An 18,040-nucleotide genomic window follows, 5' to 3' on the forward strand; every position below is an offset into this window, starting at 1 on the left:
ATAGGCCCAAAACCAATATCTAAGCCCATTAGGGTTTGCTAGTGGGGCACCACCCACTACCTCCTCGGGTAGTGGTGGTTAGTGGCGGCACACGGCGGCGGCCACCACGTCACGGTGGTGGTTATTATTATTTTCATTTTTAAAGCTTATAACATTATACAAAGCCAAATCTCGATTAACCACACATACAAACACTAGAATAAACTAATCACACACACACAACCACTCTAGTGGTGGCCGACGGTGGCTTGTGGCGGCAGCCACCATGGCTGGCGGCCATGGTGGGCATCTATTTCGTTTTCTGGCCATTATCACCTTCTACAACAAAACACACATACACCTACAAGATTTCTATTTGCACAAAGGTCCAGCCAGCCTCCCTTGGTGGCTCACGGTGACCACAACAACACTAAAAAGGCAGCAGCAGCGGCGATTGTGATGCTAGCCACCACCCAATGGTGGTGGCGGTGGTCTTTCTTGTCCTTCAGCCGAGTAAATGAACAACAACCATAGCCCACCCCTATCACTTCTGAACAAGAATTGCCTCCTTACAGATTATGTCAATATGGTCCTTCCAGAATTATCACTATACTTCCAACTGTCCTTGAGCAACCAATCTTTGGTAAAGTTTAGATTGTCCTCGACAATTGTCTAATCCTTTTAGTCATATCTAATTCTATACCTTTTCCCTTCTTAGTGCCCCATGCATTTGGAAATTTTTAGAAAGGATGAATATAACACATGTAATCGATCCTATATTCGAAGCATATGGGACACGATTCATGATATCTCACATAAAAACTAAACCAGTCTTTTGCTATACCATTTCCATTTCTATTTGCCAAGTTCTCATAATTTAGATTATGTTGAGCCATTCCAACATAACATTCATATATATATATATATATATATATATATATATATATATATATATATATATATTCTTGACTAAATACGATTAAAACCTCAATCTAAGCTTTTAGATTTGAGATGAAGTATAATTTCTTCTCCCTTGATTATAGCAAAACAACTTTTTCCCAATTGAAACCTTTTGTTTTCTATAATTAACATTGCTAACTTGCAATACTTATCATAATTATCATGCTCCCACTAACATGATGATTATTAGCATAACACTTATGCTCCCCCTAGCTTTAACATGTACTCAGAAATTAGCTGGACTTCTAGAAATCAATACTTTATTGACTTTCTTACCAAAGATCAATTTTTTGATACTAGATTGCTTTGAAAAAACTTTATCAATATCATACACCTTATCTTAGATAGCTCACACGTGTGTCTAAACAATTTTAAGAACTATTAAAAGGGATGCCGTAATCATAGTCTCGATTGTTTAGACCTTTGCCACTTCTCACAAGTCCATGTTAGTGTGTCGGTAAACCACACACGCTCCACTAACGACTTTGAGAATGCAAATATCACAATTGCTATGTAGCTAAAATCTACTTAGTGAAAGTGTTTCCTTACCATCATTTTCATGAATCAGAGAGAAACCTTATGACACTTAGATTTAATGATGTATGTGTTCTTATCTATGTGAATTGTCAAAATCATAGTCACAAGACAAGGTAATGACAAATCCAAACTCATATGGATTGAACTGAATCTTAATTTCTTGCCATCTGGCAGCTCAAGGGCCTGCCATTGCTTCCAAGTTGTTGTACAACCAATTAAGAACTCTAAGAACTCATATGCAAAGCTAACTTTAATTGGAATGGGCACAGAATATGTCAACACGATGGGTTATAAACCTCAAGTCGTGTGCTAGTGAAGAACTTCCGTTTTTATTCTTGATCAGTTCTTGAGACTTTCAAGACCTTTAAGACTCCTACTGTCCTCTTGACATATAAGACTTTCTTGTCAGATATTCAGGAGATAGTGTGGATTCTAATCAGGACAAACACTTCACACAATTGGCCTTAGTTGGTCTTTGTTTTATCCAAAACATCACAACTTACCAATTTCAAATGTACAACAGTAGAAAACTTTTATTCCTACATTTGACAAGTGTTTTAAATCTTCTTTAAGACATGTCACTCAAGTTACAATCTTGGAGTATGACTCTAAGACTTGTATTGGAACGAAGTATGACTCATCTTCTTGATTTAACCATTCCAACAATTCAAGATTCCTCTTCTTAGTCATAAGAATGCACTAAGATTTCCTTAGAGAACTAATTGTGATATGGTTTCTTAATCATTAAGATGATCACAAAAACTGATACTAAAGTACTCTCACATCTTTCAAGATTTGAGAAAGTTTTATCCTTCTACCTAATTTGATTCTTCTTATTCGCTCTACCATACATTGGATCTTTTCCAATGTTTCAGAATTTATACTTAAGCTTGTAAGTATAACCATATTTACTAAACCTTAGTAAATAACGACGAATAGTCTTATCGATCTTTTGTGGTGGACTTAACCAGTGCACAAGAATGTGTACTCGATCCCTTAGTCCTTCACTTGACTCACACATCCATGTGAACAAGTAGTTAGTCTTAATTTTTTTTCAATGCTTGAAAGTTCTCATTCATCATACTATACAACTTGCATGATTCCAGGTTTCGGTCCAATTGAAACTTCGGTGATGAGGATCTTTCCTTCTTTAGTAAATTTAGACATTACCACAAATGAGAGAATCAAATTCACTTTCCAATATTGCTATCAGTGGAATCTTATAAGCAACAATTTTCCATAAATGCCATTGTAAGGATACATAAATAAATAAAATCAAAATTTTCCTTTTATTTTAAAACTTTTCGGAAAAACTTATCCTTACAATTCGTATGAAAACTTGTTGTTATCTATTCGTAAGAAATATCTCATAACTCCGAAGAAGTAGCTCAAGAATCCGATCTTCAAACTATGCAATAGAAATCCATCTACGCGATGAGATTCAACATATTCTTTCTTTAAGTTCCTTCACTTTTCTTTGATTCTTAAAACATCACCATGTGACCCAGTCACATCATGTATCAAGAATATCATAATAGAAACTTAGCAGAGTTAGATAGTGGACTTTACCTGAAGTAGATTCTAACTTATTGACTTTACCATCCTTAGGTAAGTTTGGCAGCTTCGTAACCAAAACCCCTTCCTTTGGTAATAGAAACATATGGACCCTTAGGTAATAGTACATGCGACTATCTCAGATTTAGCATTTCTCTTTACCATTTGGTCAACCAAGTTGACTATGGCCAATCCCTTTCCATTGGGAAGAGAATGCTTTTCTGGATTTCCTATGTCACTATTGTCCCTGTCCATAAAGTTTTGGGAAGTTGATCTCCTAATAAAATTTGTTTTACTAGTACACCAAATCATTTCTGATTTACCAGCACCAAGCAAATAGATAAGATCATTAAGGTTCTTGTCATAGTCTATTTCATAGGAGTCCCAAAGGAATTCACTATGTGACTTAGAAAGTGATTGAACATCCACTTCCTCTAGACTTTGACACCCAACTCTCCCGGCTTGTCAATACGTGACTTCATCTCCAAGATGTGATCACACATAGACCTTGCTTTCCAATAGGGATTGAGTAACCTTAAACTTTTCAAGAACTTGTGGGTTAGGGAGAATAATTGGAGGAGGTGAAAGAAGTAAAGTTCCAAGAGATTTGGGTAGATCATAGATGTCTGAACTTAGACATCTTTTGGGAGATATTCAAGATAGATGATCTAAAATCCTTAATATGACATGCAATATGAAATATTAAGGCTAGGACCCAACAAAATATTTTATAACTTAGAAGAGGGATGCGTTAATCCAAGCTATAAAATATTTGAAGGTAGGTGAATGACGATTCACCAATTTCCACCAAGATAAACGAAATGTATTATTAGGTTTTAATTGGATTTGAAACTCCTAGATCTTTTGAGATTCATTGAACTTTTCAATGGCATGTTTCAATGTCGAGTGTGCCCTTCAGGTTTTGTGACTGGGATGCTGAGGATCACAAAACAAGGTGTGAAAAACCATGCAAATATACTTGGTACCCTTAAGTGTTTACCCCTCAATCGATGTGCCAGTTAACCACACACACTCCATCGATACTATGATAAACATTAAGTTACCCTTTGCCTACCTTGTTAAATATGAGTTAGTGTGTCGGTTAACCACACACGCTCCACTAACCGACTTAAACAAAGTGCAAAGTGTAATTTCATGGATTAGCACCTTATTCACATTTTCCTAAGTAATTAAGATTAGGTATTTATAAAAGGTTTAGTTACTTAGTATTTATCATTAATGCTTTTAATGAAGGGAGAATTATAGTCCTTGTCCTACCCGTTCAGCTAACGATCCTCCACCAGTCAAGGAAGCGATGGGTGAGAGTGGACACCCATTAAAATGCCATTTTATAGGCAGCAACCTTATACCCCCCCCTTATAGATCAGCTTTGTGAATGAGGCCTAGTAACGGTAAGACTGACTATACTTTTATACATATATTTAAATATTATTAACTTATAATATTATAAAGTATAAGGGTTGAATTTGAACTTTTAAAATTCTAAGGGCTACCTTGGAATTAAAGTATTCATAAATGAAAACTTTTCAAATTCCAAAACTTGAGGGCGAGTTTTGAAACTATTCAAAACTAATTAATTTCATAACTTATGTGTTTAAAGTAGTTTTAATTAAAAGACTCTTAAGTTCCATAACTTGAGGACAAGTTATGGAGGACTTTAAACTAATAAAAGAATGTAACTTTTCTTTATTTTGTAACTTATGGAATTAATTAAGGTTACACATTTTTTTTATTTAATGAAGAGACATTTGAACCTCCATAACTTGAGGACAAGTTATGGAGTCATAAAACCATTTAATGAGGATAAGAATCTTTATTTTGTAACCCATTACAATTTTTATGAGTTTTAAGAAACTTAAATGTGACTTTTCAAGTAACTTGAGGGCAAGTTACAAAAACACATTTTAGAATCAACTCTTATATTAAAATGGATTGAAAACATATTATCACATAATTTTCTATTAATCTAAATAAACTCATAAGATCAAAATAATTCATAAAAAAAACTTTTGGATTCCAGAACTTATGGAGGTTTCATAAGATCATATCATTTTATCTTTTACTAAATTTGACCTAATTTAACTCATATAGAAAATGATTCAAATTTTACAAAGAATTAGTTTTTCACAAAAACAAGTAATTATCTTAAAATTTGACAAACATCAATTTTTTTCCAACTTTGAAAATAAAAGACTTGCATCAATATAAGAAAAAAAAACAACCCATGACTCTGATACCACTGTTGGGTTTTGAGCATTCTAACACTCCTAAGTGTACATCCAACCCTAAATACCTTGGATCTATGTTTTCTATATTATACATGCAAATATGAACTTTCCAAGGTATTCATCCTAAGTAGCATAATAACATTGATTCAAATGAATATATCAAGTGATAATTACATACCTCTTTGATGTAGATTGTCTTCATGAAGCTTGAGAGCCTAGTGCCCCAAGTGTGACACCTCAAATGGTTCACACAAAACCAAATACACATGGAATGACCTGAGAGAACATACACACTTCATGAAATCGGCTAGCCCTTTCTATTATCCATAGTGGCCGATTTTGTCAACAATAAGATGCTTATATAGTTAGTAACAATTAGGGTAAACCCTAATTGTCATAACTTTCCATTTCCTTGGATTCATGGGTTCAAATACACCATGGAGCATCCATGGAGCATCTTATGGGTTTTAGCCCAACTTGATAATCCATGAAGCATCAACCCACTATACAAGTATGGATGATTTACACAATCAACCCATATATTTAATTAGCCTTCTTTTGATCATTTAATTAATCCTAGATTAATTCTTGATCAATGCTAATTAAATAATCTTATTAATATATTAGAACTTATAATATATTAACAAACCTTAATCGTTATTTCTCTCATTATAGTCTATCCAAATGCATGATGTCATGTAACCCAAATGGACCATGTCGGGTCGGGTCAAGTCTCACCAATTATAGTTATGGACTTAGACATTGATCCAACAAGAAGAACTAAGCGAAGGTGACACTTCGATGGTCACGAAAATGGACGCATTAGTGGTGCTTCCGGTGGCGAAGAAGTGAAGGCAGAAAGGTTGTGCATGTCGGCGTTGAACAACGTAAAAGGTGGGATGGTGGCAGTCGACTCGGACTCGTCAGATCGGAAAACGCACGAAGAAAGGGAGTGGCGGCAATGTAACAGTGGGACGGTGGTGCTCCGATCTCGACTTCTCTTCTCGTCGGAATGATAGCAACGACCACAGTAAGGCAGCACGGCTGTCGTAGCGGATGAACTGAGCTATCGGACTCGATGTAGCAACCGGCGGCTGATGAGGGTTCCATGGTGATGGAGGCTACCGGTAGTGAAGATGGAGAGGGTGACGGCTGGTTTTCAATTAGGGTTAGGTCACAATGAGTCATCGTAATGCATATATACCCAACCTTTTAGAAATTTCCCCATAATTACATTTCCAACCACTCCTTCTCTTATTCCTTTCAATCTAAGTCCATAAGTTACCTTTTTAACTCCATCCTCTATATTCTTTACAAATCAACTCCGGAATTTACTAATTAGCCCCTTGACCTCAAAAATCTTCTCCAAATAAGTCCCATAAATTACCCTTTAGTCCCTTCCTTCATAAATACTTACAAAACTAATCTGAAACTTACACTTTTAACCCCCAACTTCTAAAATTCTTCTCAATTTAGTCCGGGACATATAATTATTAATTTATTTAAATAAACGAGGCGTTACAACATACTAGTCATAAAACAAAAAATGTAAAAGGGAGATTTTTTATTAATAATTAAAAACTAAATGGCAGTGAAAATAACTAAATGAAATTCAGTAATAAAAACGAATTAAGTTATGCCGTGACTTTCCGAATATTGCAATCAACATAAACCTGATTATTCAAAATTTGTAAACGATGAGGTTTATTTTTTGCACTCCAATACACAAGAGTACTACCATGGAAGATAGAATAGTTGTATATGGAGCGTCTAGTTTCAATACAATGAGCCCAATCCACATCCGAGTAGCCAATAAAAGAGGACGTATTGAGATGTGTATAGTGAATACCATAGGACAAACTTACTTGTTAAGACCGACGAAGTTACTTGTTAAGACGGTGTTGCATATGCCTTAGTTATATAGAGCATCACTGCTCAGATGCACTAAGGGATATCATAATTAAGGAAGCATGATCGAATCTACAGGGACACAACGTAATGGTCAATGTCACTTTGTGTAAGGCACATACTAGTCATAAAACAGAAAATGTAAAAAGGAGCCTTTTGATTAATAATTAAAAACTAAATAACAGTGAAAATAACTAAATGAAATTTAGTAATAAAAACAAATTCAATTCTGCTGCGACTTTCCTAATTTTGCAATCAACATAAACTTGATTGTTTAAAACGTATACTATCTTAGTTGGTACTGAAAACTAATAGGTTTTATACATTATAAAGCAAACTTAAAACTCTTAAGTATGTATACTATCGAAGTTGGTACTAAAAACTAATAGGTTTTAGATATTACAAACCAAACTTAAAACTCTTAAGTATGCATGTAACCTAAAACACGATCTATGTTTTCTTTATGGAACCTATAACTATGAACATAAAAAGAAAAAAAACCTAGAAACCTAGGTAATTTTCGAAATTACTAAAGAAAAAGGTTTAGGGATACATACATTTTAGGTGCGATAGCTAACAACTAGAATTCCTTTTGTTGATTTTTTAGAAGCAATCACTACAAGCATCATATCTCGAATGATTAACACCAAACACAAGCAAAAATGAGATTATGGAGAGAAAAGAGGGTGCAGGGAAGAATTTCGGCTTAGCTCTCTAAAGGTATGAGTGGCCGAAATTCCTAGGGGTTAGGTTCCTTATATGATATTACTTGTAAACCCTAAATAAGCTCAAAACCAATATAATAATATTATCTTGAATTGGTAATTATTTAACTTCCTAATTATCCTCCAACGATGATTCTAGAGCCCTAAAAGCCACTTAAAAACCGCCCAAGCCTCTAGGAAGATTCTAGAGTGTCTCTTGTTTAACTATTGAGTAATTACACTTTAATCCCTACACTTTTAATTTATTCTGTTAATCCGAAAATTAATTCCTATTAATTTCTGATTAATTATTAATTAAGTATTATTATTTCTAAGTAATATATTATTATCAAATAATAGATTAACCTTTCTCTCCAAAAATCATTCTGTCCAATTGTCTAATTCCTAGGTTTGATGGTAATCCGAAAGGACTGTGCTACTATTAAATTTTATACCAATTAGATTTATGGGCATAGACACTTAGTCCAATAGTCTCCCACTTAGAGAATTCTGTAACTATAATTGCCAATATAACTTCTAAACTGATCAGCAAATTATAGCTTCCAAAAGTCGTTTTCGAACTCTGACCGAGTCATTTACGTTTCATAAGATATGTGATCATACAATCCTCCATTCTACAAGATATTATTCGGACATGAGACATGGAACATAATCAATCTCATTTTCCAATACTTTGTTTCCTGATTTTTGATTTTTAATGACATAGAAATTCTAATCGAACACATCATTTTGTCCTGGCCATGCCCAACACTATAAGTCAACACCAAATTGCTAAGGGGACCAAAGATAGAATAGTTTGACTTATTTTCTTGCTCTATTTACTCATTAAATCATAGACAACAATACATTTTATAACATCAAGTTATTGATGCGTTTACGTATCATCAATGTACAACTGACTTGTAAACCAAAACACAAATATCTCTGTTTTAAGATTATAAATATTATCATCAGAAATTACTCATGATAAATTCCATAAAGTAATTCTATGAGTTTGGGTAAATAGAATACTTAAATCTCCATTTCTAAATACTCATGAACATTGTAGAAATACCATTGCCATGTATAAAACTCTTTAGACAATCTACAATTCAATTCATGATAGTCTTAATTCACTACTTATTTCTAAAAGTATGATCGACTGTGGACTTTTGAATAATCGAATTATTTGGGAAGTAAAACATATAAACATAAAACACAAGAATAACCAATTGAAAAAAGGTAGTAAACAAACTCATAAATAATTCTCTATTGTTCAGACATATGCTCCCAACATGTTGAATGTGTTTAGCCATACTCAGACCCTTTGTTTCTTTTGATGTTTTTTCTACTTCTTCATATTCCTCATGGTTTTCTAAATTTCTAGACAAAAGACTAGAGGTGTACCTAAACAAAAGATCATGGCATACAAACTATTGACAATACTGTTTTCCCGAAAATGATGCCAATTGGTTAATACATTTTCGCACTCGTCTTAATTAAATAAAATATCACTAATCAAACGCACTAAATGATAACACACAGAAATAGGGTCGAATCCACAAGAACAAAGCCTAATGGTCAATGCCTCTTTGCATAAGGCACACACTAGTCATAAAATAGAAAATGTAAAAGAGGGATTTTTATTATTAATAATTAAAAAGAAAATAGCAGGGAAAATAACTAAATGAAATTCAGTAATAAAAACGGAATCAGTTGTGATGTGACTTTCCTAATTATGCAATCAATATAAACTTGATTATTCAAAATGTTTTCTCTCTAAGCTGGCACTGAAAACTACTAAGAAGCTCTAGTAAATTTTCTTTTACCTAGTTAGTTAACTAAAACAAGCTCTTCAAATAGTCCTAACTTTTTACGAATTTAATTATACAAGCTCTTAATTAAAATAAGAAAAGCAACATTATGATCTATGGAAAATTCCCAGTAATATCAAGTAATTCTGACAAGGTCGGAAGTGTAAAAGTATGAAATTTTAGTTTATATTAGAGGTAAATCCCAAAATGGAACCAATATGATACTTGTTACTTATTACCAGTTGATTAAAATAATTACGGATTCCATTGACTGATTAACTAGATTGATATAATCCTATACGTGCTTTTTCGTGTTTTCGTGTAACACGGCTAAAAAACGTGTTTAATCGTATCGTGTCACATGTCACGCAAATTTTTTACATGCTGTGTTCGTGTTTGATACCCCAAACACGTTTTATAATTCGTGTCGTGTTCATGTTTAACAAATTCGTGTCTGACACGAATACACGATACGAAGACACTGATTTCCAATCTAATCTATGCAAAACTGAAATTTAGGGTTTAACTAGATATGGCTAAAATCTAATCTAGAATAGTAGAAAGAGACATTAAATAGCTAAATCTTACTAAACTAAATGTATGAGATGATTGACAACCTTTAGCTCTTCTGAAATTGATGAAAACTGTGAGAAATCACCTCAAAAATCGTTTAAAAAGGGGTTTTCGTCGTGTGGGAACATCTAGGGTCAAATTGATCAGATATGAGGTATTTCTATAAAAACCAACAAAAAAACGCGAAAAAGTAAAAAACATGATCATTTTGATAGTGTTTTTTGTCCGAAGTCTCAAATTCCCGTTTGATGAAGTATGTTGCTATATCGGAAAAAAATTAAAAGCATGATTGTCTTTCATGGGAAAGCGCAATCATGTTTGTGCTATTGTGTCCTGAGACTTAACTTTTATCTTGGAAAAGTTGCGTAAGATAAGCATGACCAAAAACATGATCACATGGAGAAAAACACGATTGTGTAAACTCGAAAACATGCGTTTCAGATGCGAACTCTTCAGCATGAGAAAATTTTGCTCAACTTCTAGTTCCATTAGGTATTTTGGTTCCAGTTATGCATCCAAGCTACTTCCAAAATTCCGCTGCACTCGAAATATCTGAAAAAGACATAAAACATGAGTACTACATGAATTCTAGCTATAAATATGAGTTTCACATTATTTAAACTAATGTATATAAAATAACATAAGATATGATGCAAAATGCTAATAAAACCTAACCTACAAGATGCAAAAAATGTAATATATATTTACTCTAACACAATACAAAATTTACTTGAATATATGAACATGATCATTAGTTGGGGAATGAAGAAATTTTCTCACTTGGTTGACCACATAGGATAGATGTAGTTAATTTATTGTGATATATGGAAGTCCACCGTCAAGAGAGAGTTATGTAGTTGGATCATAGAAAGGCAATTTTGATGTGGTAAGAAGATTAATTATGGAAAGAAGAGTTGTGATGGTATTGGAATCTCATAATTTATCACAAGTAAGTATATCATGAGCATACTTGAATTAAGTGATAAAAAAAAGACCATCCTCTATGTAGGAAACCCTAATATCTTGAAAATAGTTTAACTTACGAAGATCTTTAATGGCAAATTTATCATTGTGTTGCAATATGATTTTGCATATTAGATGTATATTAATTTCGATGAGGATTATGCCCACAAAATAAACCAAGTGTGATATATAAAGAATATCAGTATCCTTATCCCAGTAGGTTATTATGTCACAACTAGCAAATTAGGGTTATGATATGCATCCTTGTACAAGATAACTTCTCCATGTAACCTTGTAACCCTATGTTTAGTATAAATCAAACTTAAATGTTATTTAAGTTGTTCAACCAAAAACTGTAATTCAAGGCGAAACCACTTTGTGTAAACCCAAAACTGGACCCAATAAGCCAAAAAATTTCACCTTGGGCCTTACCCCAAGCTTTCTCGGCCCAAGCCCGTATTTGGGGCAAGGCTCTCCTATTGGGCCCTAATGGGCCAATAACCTTTGAAGTTGGTCCTTTTAGGCCGAAAACTTACTTTTGGGCCCGTAATGGGCCGAAAACTTGTATTTAACATTGTTTTGGGTCATAAGACCGTTATTACGCCGTAGACAATTATTTTTAGAGCATAATGGACCGAATACCTCTACTAGGAAATATTTTTGGCCGAAAACCCTCTAATGGGCCTTTTTGGGCTGAAAGCCCTCTCATAAAATCTCATTAGGCTGACGATTTTTCTTTGGTCCCTAAAGGACCAACTTGGGCCCCTATTAGGCAGAAGTCCTCTCTTAAATTCCATAAACTCATGTTGGACCAAAAAACTCCTTGTGCCAAGTCAAGTTCGAAGCCTGCAACATTTTGGGGCCAACCTTGGGCCGGTTAGGGTTTGACTAAAAAAAAGTGAGAAAAGGCTATGAGGATAATACATGTGCCACCTCAATATTGCATTGAAAATAACCATGCATTTACCCTCCATGTAACTAGGCAGACTCACATCACTCTAGCTAAAGTCAAACCCTACTACTCCTCCCCCCCCCCCCCCCCCGCCCTTTTATCGGCTGACCCCCATCCGCTCTCCACTTTTCATTTCCAGCTTACACTCTTATATAATTTTGTATCAACACTCAAGAAACTCTCCCATTTCCGTCTTCAAAATCCGTGATATTTTGTGTGTGTTTTTCCAAGAAAGTCTTCTTTAAGCTTCATAACTTGGTATGTTTTTGGTAAACTCTATAGTTTTTTTCCAATTTACACTAAAAATACTTCCTCATACAACTCCCTTTTCATGTTTAAGCCTTTGGAACACCTCAAAATCTCTTCAAGGAACAAGCTAGGATTCAAAAATCCTTCATCTTCGTCCCTCTAGAATTCGAAAAAGCCCCAAGTTGATCTTCATACCCCATGTTTTTGAGTTTTAATTCTTTTGGGGAGGGGGGAATACAAGTCAAAATCTTGTTTAAATCCTTGAATATTTGCTTGTATGTGTATGTTTTATGTGTGTTGAAATGTTGTGATATCATGAACTCGAGATTTTTTTTACAAGTCTCAAGCTATTTGAAAACATATATGGAGATGAAAGTTTGAACAATGGTAAAAATGGACTATTTTGACACTTATGGTAAAAATGGGCTATATTTGGCACTTATGCTAAAAATGGGCTATTTGTTTTACACTTATGGTAAAAATGGGCTTTTTTTGACACTTATTGTAAAAATGGGCTATTTTTGACACTTATGGTAAAAATGGACTATTTTTGACATTTATGGTAAAAATGGGTTATTTTATATTTGTTCCAACTTTAAATATTTATAAATAAATCTAGCAAATTGGTGAACTAAACTTATTTCATGACACGAAAGTCATCTGTCATAAACGGCAGTCGTAAATATACACTAGTAACATTATTTATAACCTTAAATAATTGAATTCAATAATTGCGTAAACTCTGTTAAGGCTCTTATGAGATACTCCTTCAATCGTACCTACCTAGTCTACATCATATGTCTTGTATTTATAACTAGAGTCTCCTGGAAGGAGAGCGGGATAGTGTATATATATCTATACGGGTTGGACACCCCACACCTAAGCTGTTCGCTACAGCTAGGCAGGGTGACAACTATCTTTAGAAACCAATGCCTAAGGAACCTCAACACAGGTGCTCTAGTCACATTAGTATGGTTGTAACGACTCACATAGAGAATAACAATATTCTTTTAAATTTTACACAAAACATACACTCCATTCACTTTATAAAGTACAAACACTACGTGTCTTCTATTTTGCAACCAATTTCACCAATCTGGTCTTAGGGTTTTAAGACCAAAATTTTTCGTATAATGGAAAATATAGGATTTTCTAGGAATACACTCTTTATATAATTTCAATTGTTATGATATTACAAGATAAAGTGACCCACCCATGGACGTTTCCGTCGTTCCAGTTCAAGGGTGTGACATATTATATCTTTAATATATTATTATCCTTATCCTATGTTATTAGTCTCCTAGTTCAGTAGCTTGTTTATGATTATGATTGGCTCCTATATTTAAATCCAAATTATTAAATGAAATGTCGAAGTCTCGATTTCATCAGTTTCTTTATGGTATTAGTACATGTTCTAAACCTGTACTAAGAAGATGCCAAGATGGAGGGTTACAAACTAGAATCATCAAAGGATGGAGGAACCAACAATTTTGTAAGGTCACACCTTACGATCTGATGAGTCAAACACTCTATATGCTTACGGTCAGCGCTAGCATCTACATAACCATCATTGTAAGCACCTCAAGCCTTATCTACATCAGCATGTAGATAATTATCTTGTGTAATATTTGCATATTAGGTAATGATATATATATATATATATATATATATATATATATATATATATATATATATATATATATAATAGATAGTAGTTATGATATATATCTTTATGATGACGGTAGGTTCTTAGTATAGATTAGATACTGTCCCTTCAATTAATGGATATAATTGTATAGATTAGTATATATTCAACATCTGGGTGAAACCCTAAGGTGAACGTCTTTGTGACAGCCTGTTTTCTTGGTGAAAGACAATTTGGTGAATTCCTCGTGTTCTTTACTTTCTCTGTTCTTAATTTTCTTAGTTTAGTTTATTTTTATTTATCATACTTGAAGTCTGTCCTTTCAATACAAACCTTCAATTGTTATTAGAGCATGTTTCAATGAATTATATCGACCTCCTATAATCCGAAATTGATTTCTTGCAACAAGATTCTTCTATTTGATGAACTCAACATCACTACATAGAAGTTAAATGCCATTGATGTTCTCAAGCTCATGGACTTTGAGATGCCTAACATTATCAACAAAGGACACATCATCGTTATGCATCAATCATCTAATTATGGTGTGTCGCAACTAGGAATTCTGGTGCCTTCTAACTACGACACCTATAACAACTATGAATCAGTAACATGAAAGCATGCATGATACTTATTCTATATAGAACAAAACTTCATCAAATACTTCATTCTAGCACTACAAATGGTCAACAAAGAATTGGAAACCTTTGAAATCCCGGTTTAAGTCCATTTTGGACTAGGATTTCCGTATGGGCCTGATGGACTAATAAGCTTCCAATTTATCCATCTTGAACCTAGAACTCTCTAATGGGTCCTAATTGGACCCATATACATGAAACATAATATTTTGGGTCTTGATGGGTCACAACCAATTTAATTTAGCCCTAATAGGTCATAAAAATTATACTTTGATTTATTTGGGCCAAGCATCATCTAACTTAACTATAATATGGGTTTAAGGGAAAAAATCCCAAATCTTCTCTCTTCCCCTCTCCATTCTCGGCCCAAACCCACAACAGAAAGAGGAGTTAACTTTCTCATTGCCACCTCACTAATAATTGGTGGGTTTCCATGCAAATCATATGCTTCCAAGCAAACATCTCATCAACTTTCTCTCTTCCCCTCTCCCTTCTTCTCTCAGCCGAACACAACACACACACACTCACAAAATTCATCTCCATTCTCTTAAACTCTCAATAGAACATCCTTACACTCTCCCTCAAAAATTTCGAGAATCACAAGGGCTACAAGGAAATCTCTTCTCAATATCACAAATCTAAGGTAAGTTGATGTTTAATCCATGATCTAACTACTTCATTTCATCAAAAATCTCTTCTAAATCCATGCAATCCTGTGATCTTGCATCTTAGAAGCCTCTAAATTCGAGATCATCCAAGAAAGCTTACTAGGATCGAAATTTTCTTCACTCCTGTCTTCAAAACCGAAACCACAACTCAAGGTGAGCTTCATACCCCTCTATTTTCGGTTTTCATATGCTATTGGTCCCTAGAGGCCCATTAGAAAAGCTAGTAAGGTCACAGTAATCAAATGCGTGTTAGACCCTCGTTTCTTTCGCATCCACGACAGCCTAAGGTACTTACGATAGTAGTGGGACATAATGCTCCCCTTCTCTTCGTTCGCTAAGGCTTACGAGAAATCAAAGTAGACAAAATTAGGACGATATACAATGTGGATTAATCAATATTCATTCGTTAAGACAATACAAAAATCAGTAATAACGAATACATTTCAACATCGGAAAACATCGAGTTTTCCGGGGAATTCAATACTACTCGCTCGAAATTTTATAACTATAATACAAAATACCCTTCATATATATGTTTTTGAAATCATTCATGCATCAACTTATGGATCTTCACACTTTGATAAACAAAAGTCTTTTCAAAAAATATTGGATTTTCTGGGTTTTACAAACTACACAAATCATTTTATCACAACATTGCTTATGAACTCACCAACATTTCATATGTTGACGTTTTTCCAAAATAACTTGTATTCTCAGGTAACAGGTAAGCAGAAGAGTAATATGAAGTAATGTTAGGATGTTATGTTATTAAAAGCACTCAAAAAATTTATGTCATGAATGTGTAATGTTAAAACAGTGTACTTGATGTGAACAATCCCAGTTGTAATATATTGATGCATGGTGACGTTTATGTTATGATTCATGTATATTCATTATGATGATATTCAATTAAAGTCACGCAAGCCCTCGGACGTTTCTGCCGTCTGGTTCGGGGATGTGACATGGTGCATCTAATAGTAAGCTAAAAAGGAATTATGTGTCAGGATACAACAAGATAGAGAAAAGGGTGTTGGGTCTCGATGTAATGGAAAGAGGTTCTATTGGAAACTCACTCCCTTATTATGTCTATTCCTTGGTTCTAAACTGCCCAATTGTTCAAGAGATGATGATCACACTATCATCTGCTCTTGAAAAGGAAAACCTCTTGGATGACGAAGTCTGAAAAGGTAAGTGTCTCATGGCCTAGATCATTGAACTCACGCTGACACATCAAATGGGAGTGTTAGCTATCTTGACGTTGATCCTTCTCAAGTTGTGAGAGTAGGATGCTACCACAACATACAAGGTAAAAAAATCTCGTTAACTACTCGTCTGTCGATAACATCGAAAAATATGACACAACTGATCACTTGTGGTTCGATTTATCTGTTTCAAACAAAGAAAGATCTTCTCTTAGTTTTGGGTTAAACAGTATTAAAGAAAAACTCTCCTTTTTGGAAAAATCTCTTTCTGTTTTAAAAAAGGGAAAACACTTGTATCTCGTTGACCAACATTTTTTTCCATTATGAAAAAGAAAAACTTCTTGATCATGCTAAATGCATTTAACTTATTTTAAAAAAATCAAGCTTCTTATCAGTATAATGTCACAAGAATTATTAATGCTAAGATTGCAAATCAATGTGAGAAATATTCTTGGAGGTGATATAGAAAATGTTGTTTCCTTAATAAAAGGTGTTGAGTGTAAACAAACCTTCTATAACGCTAATTGCTTAGAAAAGACTTTAAGAATAGAATTGCTAGATTATTATGTTATAAATTAATCTTTAACTGATACTCATTGCTCCATTGATTATAATGGTAACACAAAATGTGTTTCTCAGTTATCTGCTATTGATCCTTCCCGCTAACCTCCTTATTTTAAACTAACAAATAAACTAACATTTTGCTAAAATTTACAATTTGTAATGCTGAATTTCATTCGGTAAATGAAATTTATAACATCTTTCCTCAGTGATCTGTTAGAAACTATAAACTTGAAGACCAATCAAAGTCTTCTATTTTAGATGACTTTTCAATATCTCATGAGTTTCATGAAAAGGTATAATTTGAGCATATCATCGATACCTATTTCTCAGAATCCATAGGTCGACGGTACCGTTTCTACGTCGACACTAACGTCTCTACCCGCTACGCCAAACTGGCGATTTCATCCGACATAAAAGGGCCTCCAATGATCAACATATGATATGTTATTAAAATTTGTATATTTTAAATAAAATGTCATTAAATATTTAATAGATATAACTAAATAGTAAGAAGTAATATATTCAAAATTAAAATTAATAATATAATGAAATAAAATAAAATTATTTGGGAAAAAGTTAGAGTTATAAAACATAAAAACCAAAAAAAAAAAAATATGTTTTTCTAATATATTATACGGATGGTTGATAGAAAATAAATACCAGAAAGTTATAAACTGGAATAAAACTTCTTAATCATATAACAAAAAATCAATTTAGTAAAGTTTAAAAGTTTAAAGTAAATACTATAAAACATTAAGGGTGTATTTTGAAAAAATGTTTGCAAGTTGAAAAACAAAATAACGAAGGGAGATTCATGAATCATGATTATAGTTTATACACGAATGACCACGACTTTCAAATGTGTCTCCTGAATAATGCCG

This window comes from Lactuca saligna, chromosome 2, assembly GCF_052625555.1.
Source record: "Lactuca saligna cultivar CGN05327 chromosome 2, ASM5262555v1, whole genome shotgun sequence".
In the NCBI taxonomy this organism is placed as follows: domain Eukaryota; kingdom Viridiplantae; phylum Streptophyta; class Magnoliopsida; order Asterales; family Asteraceae; genus Lactuca; species Lactuca saligna.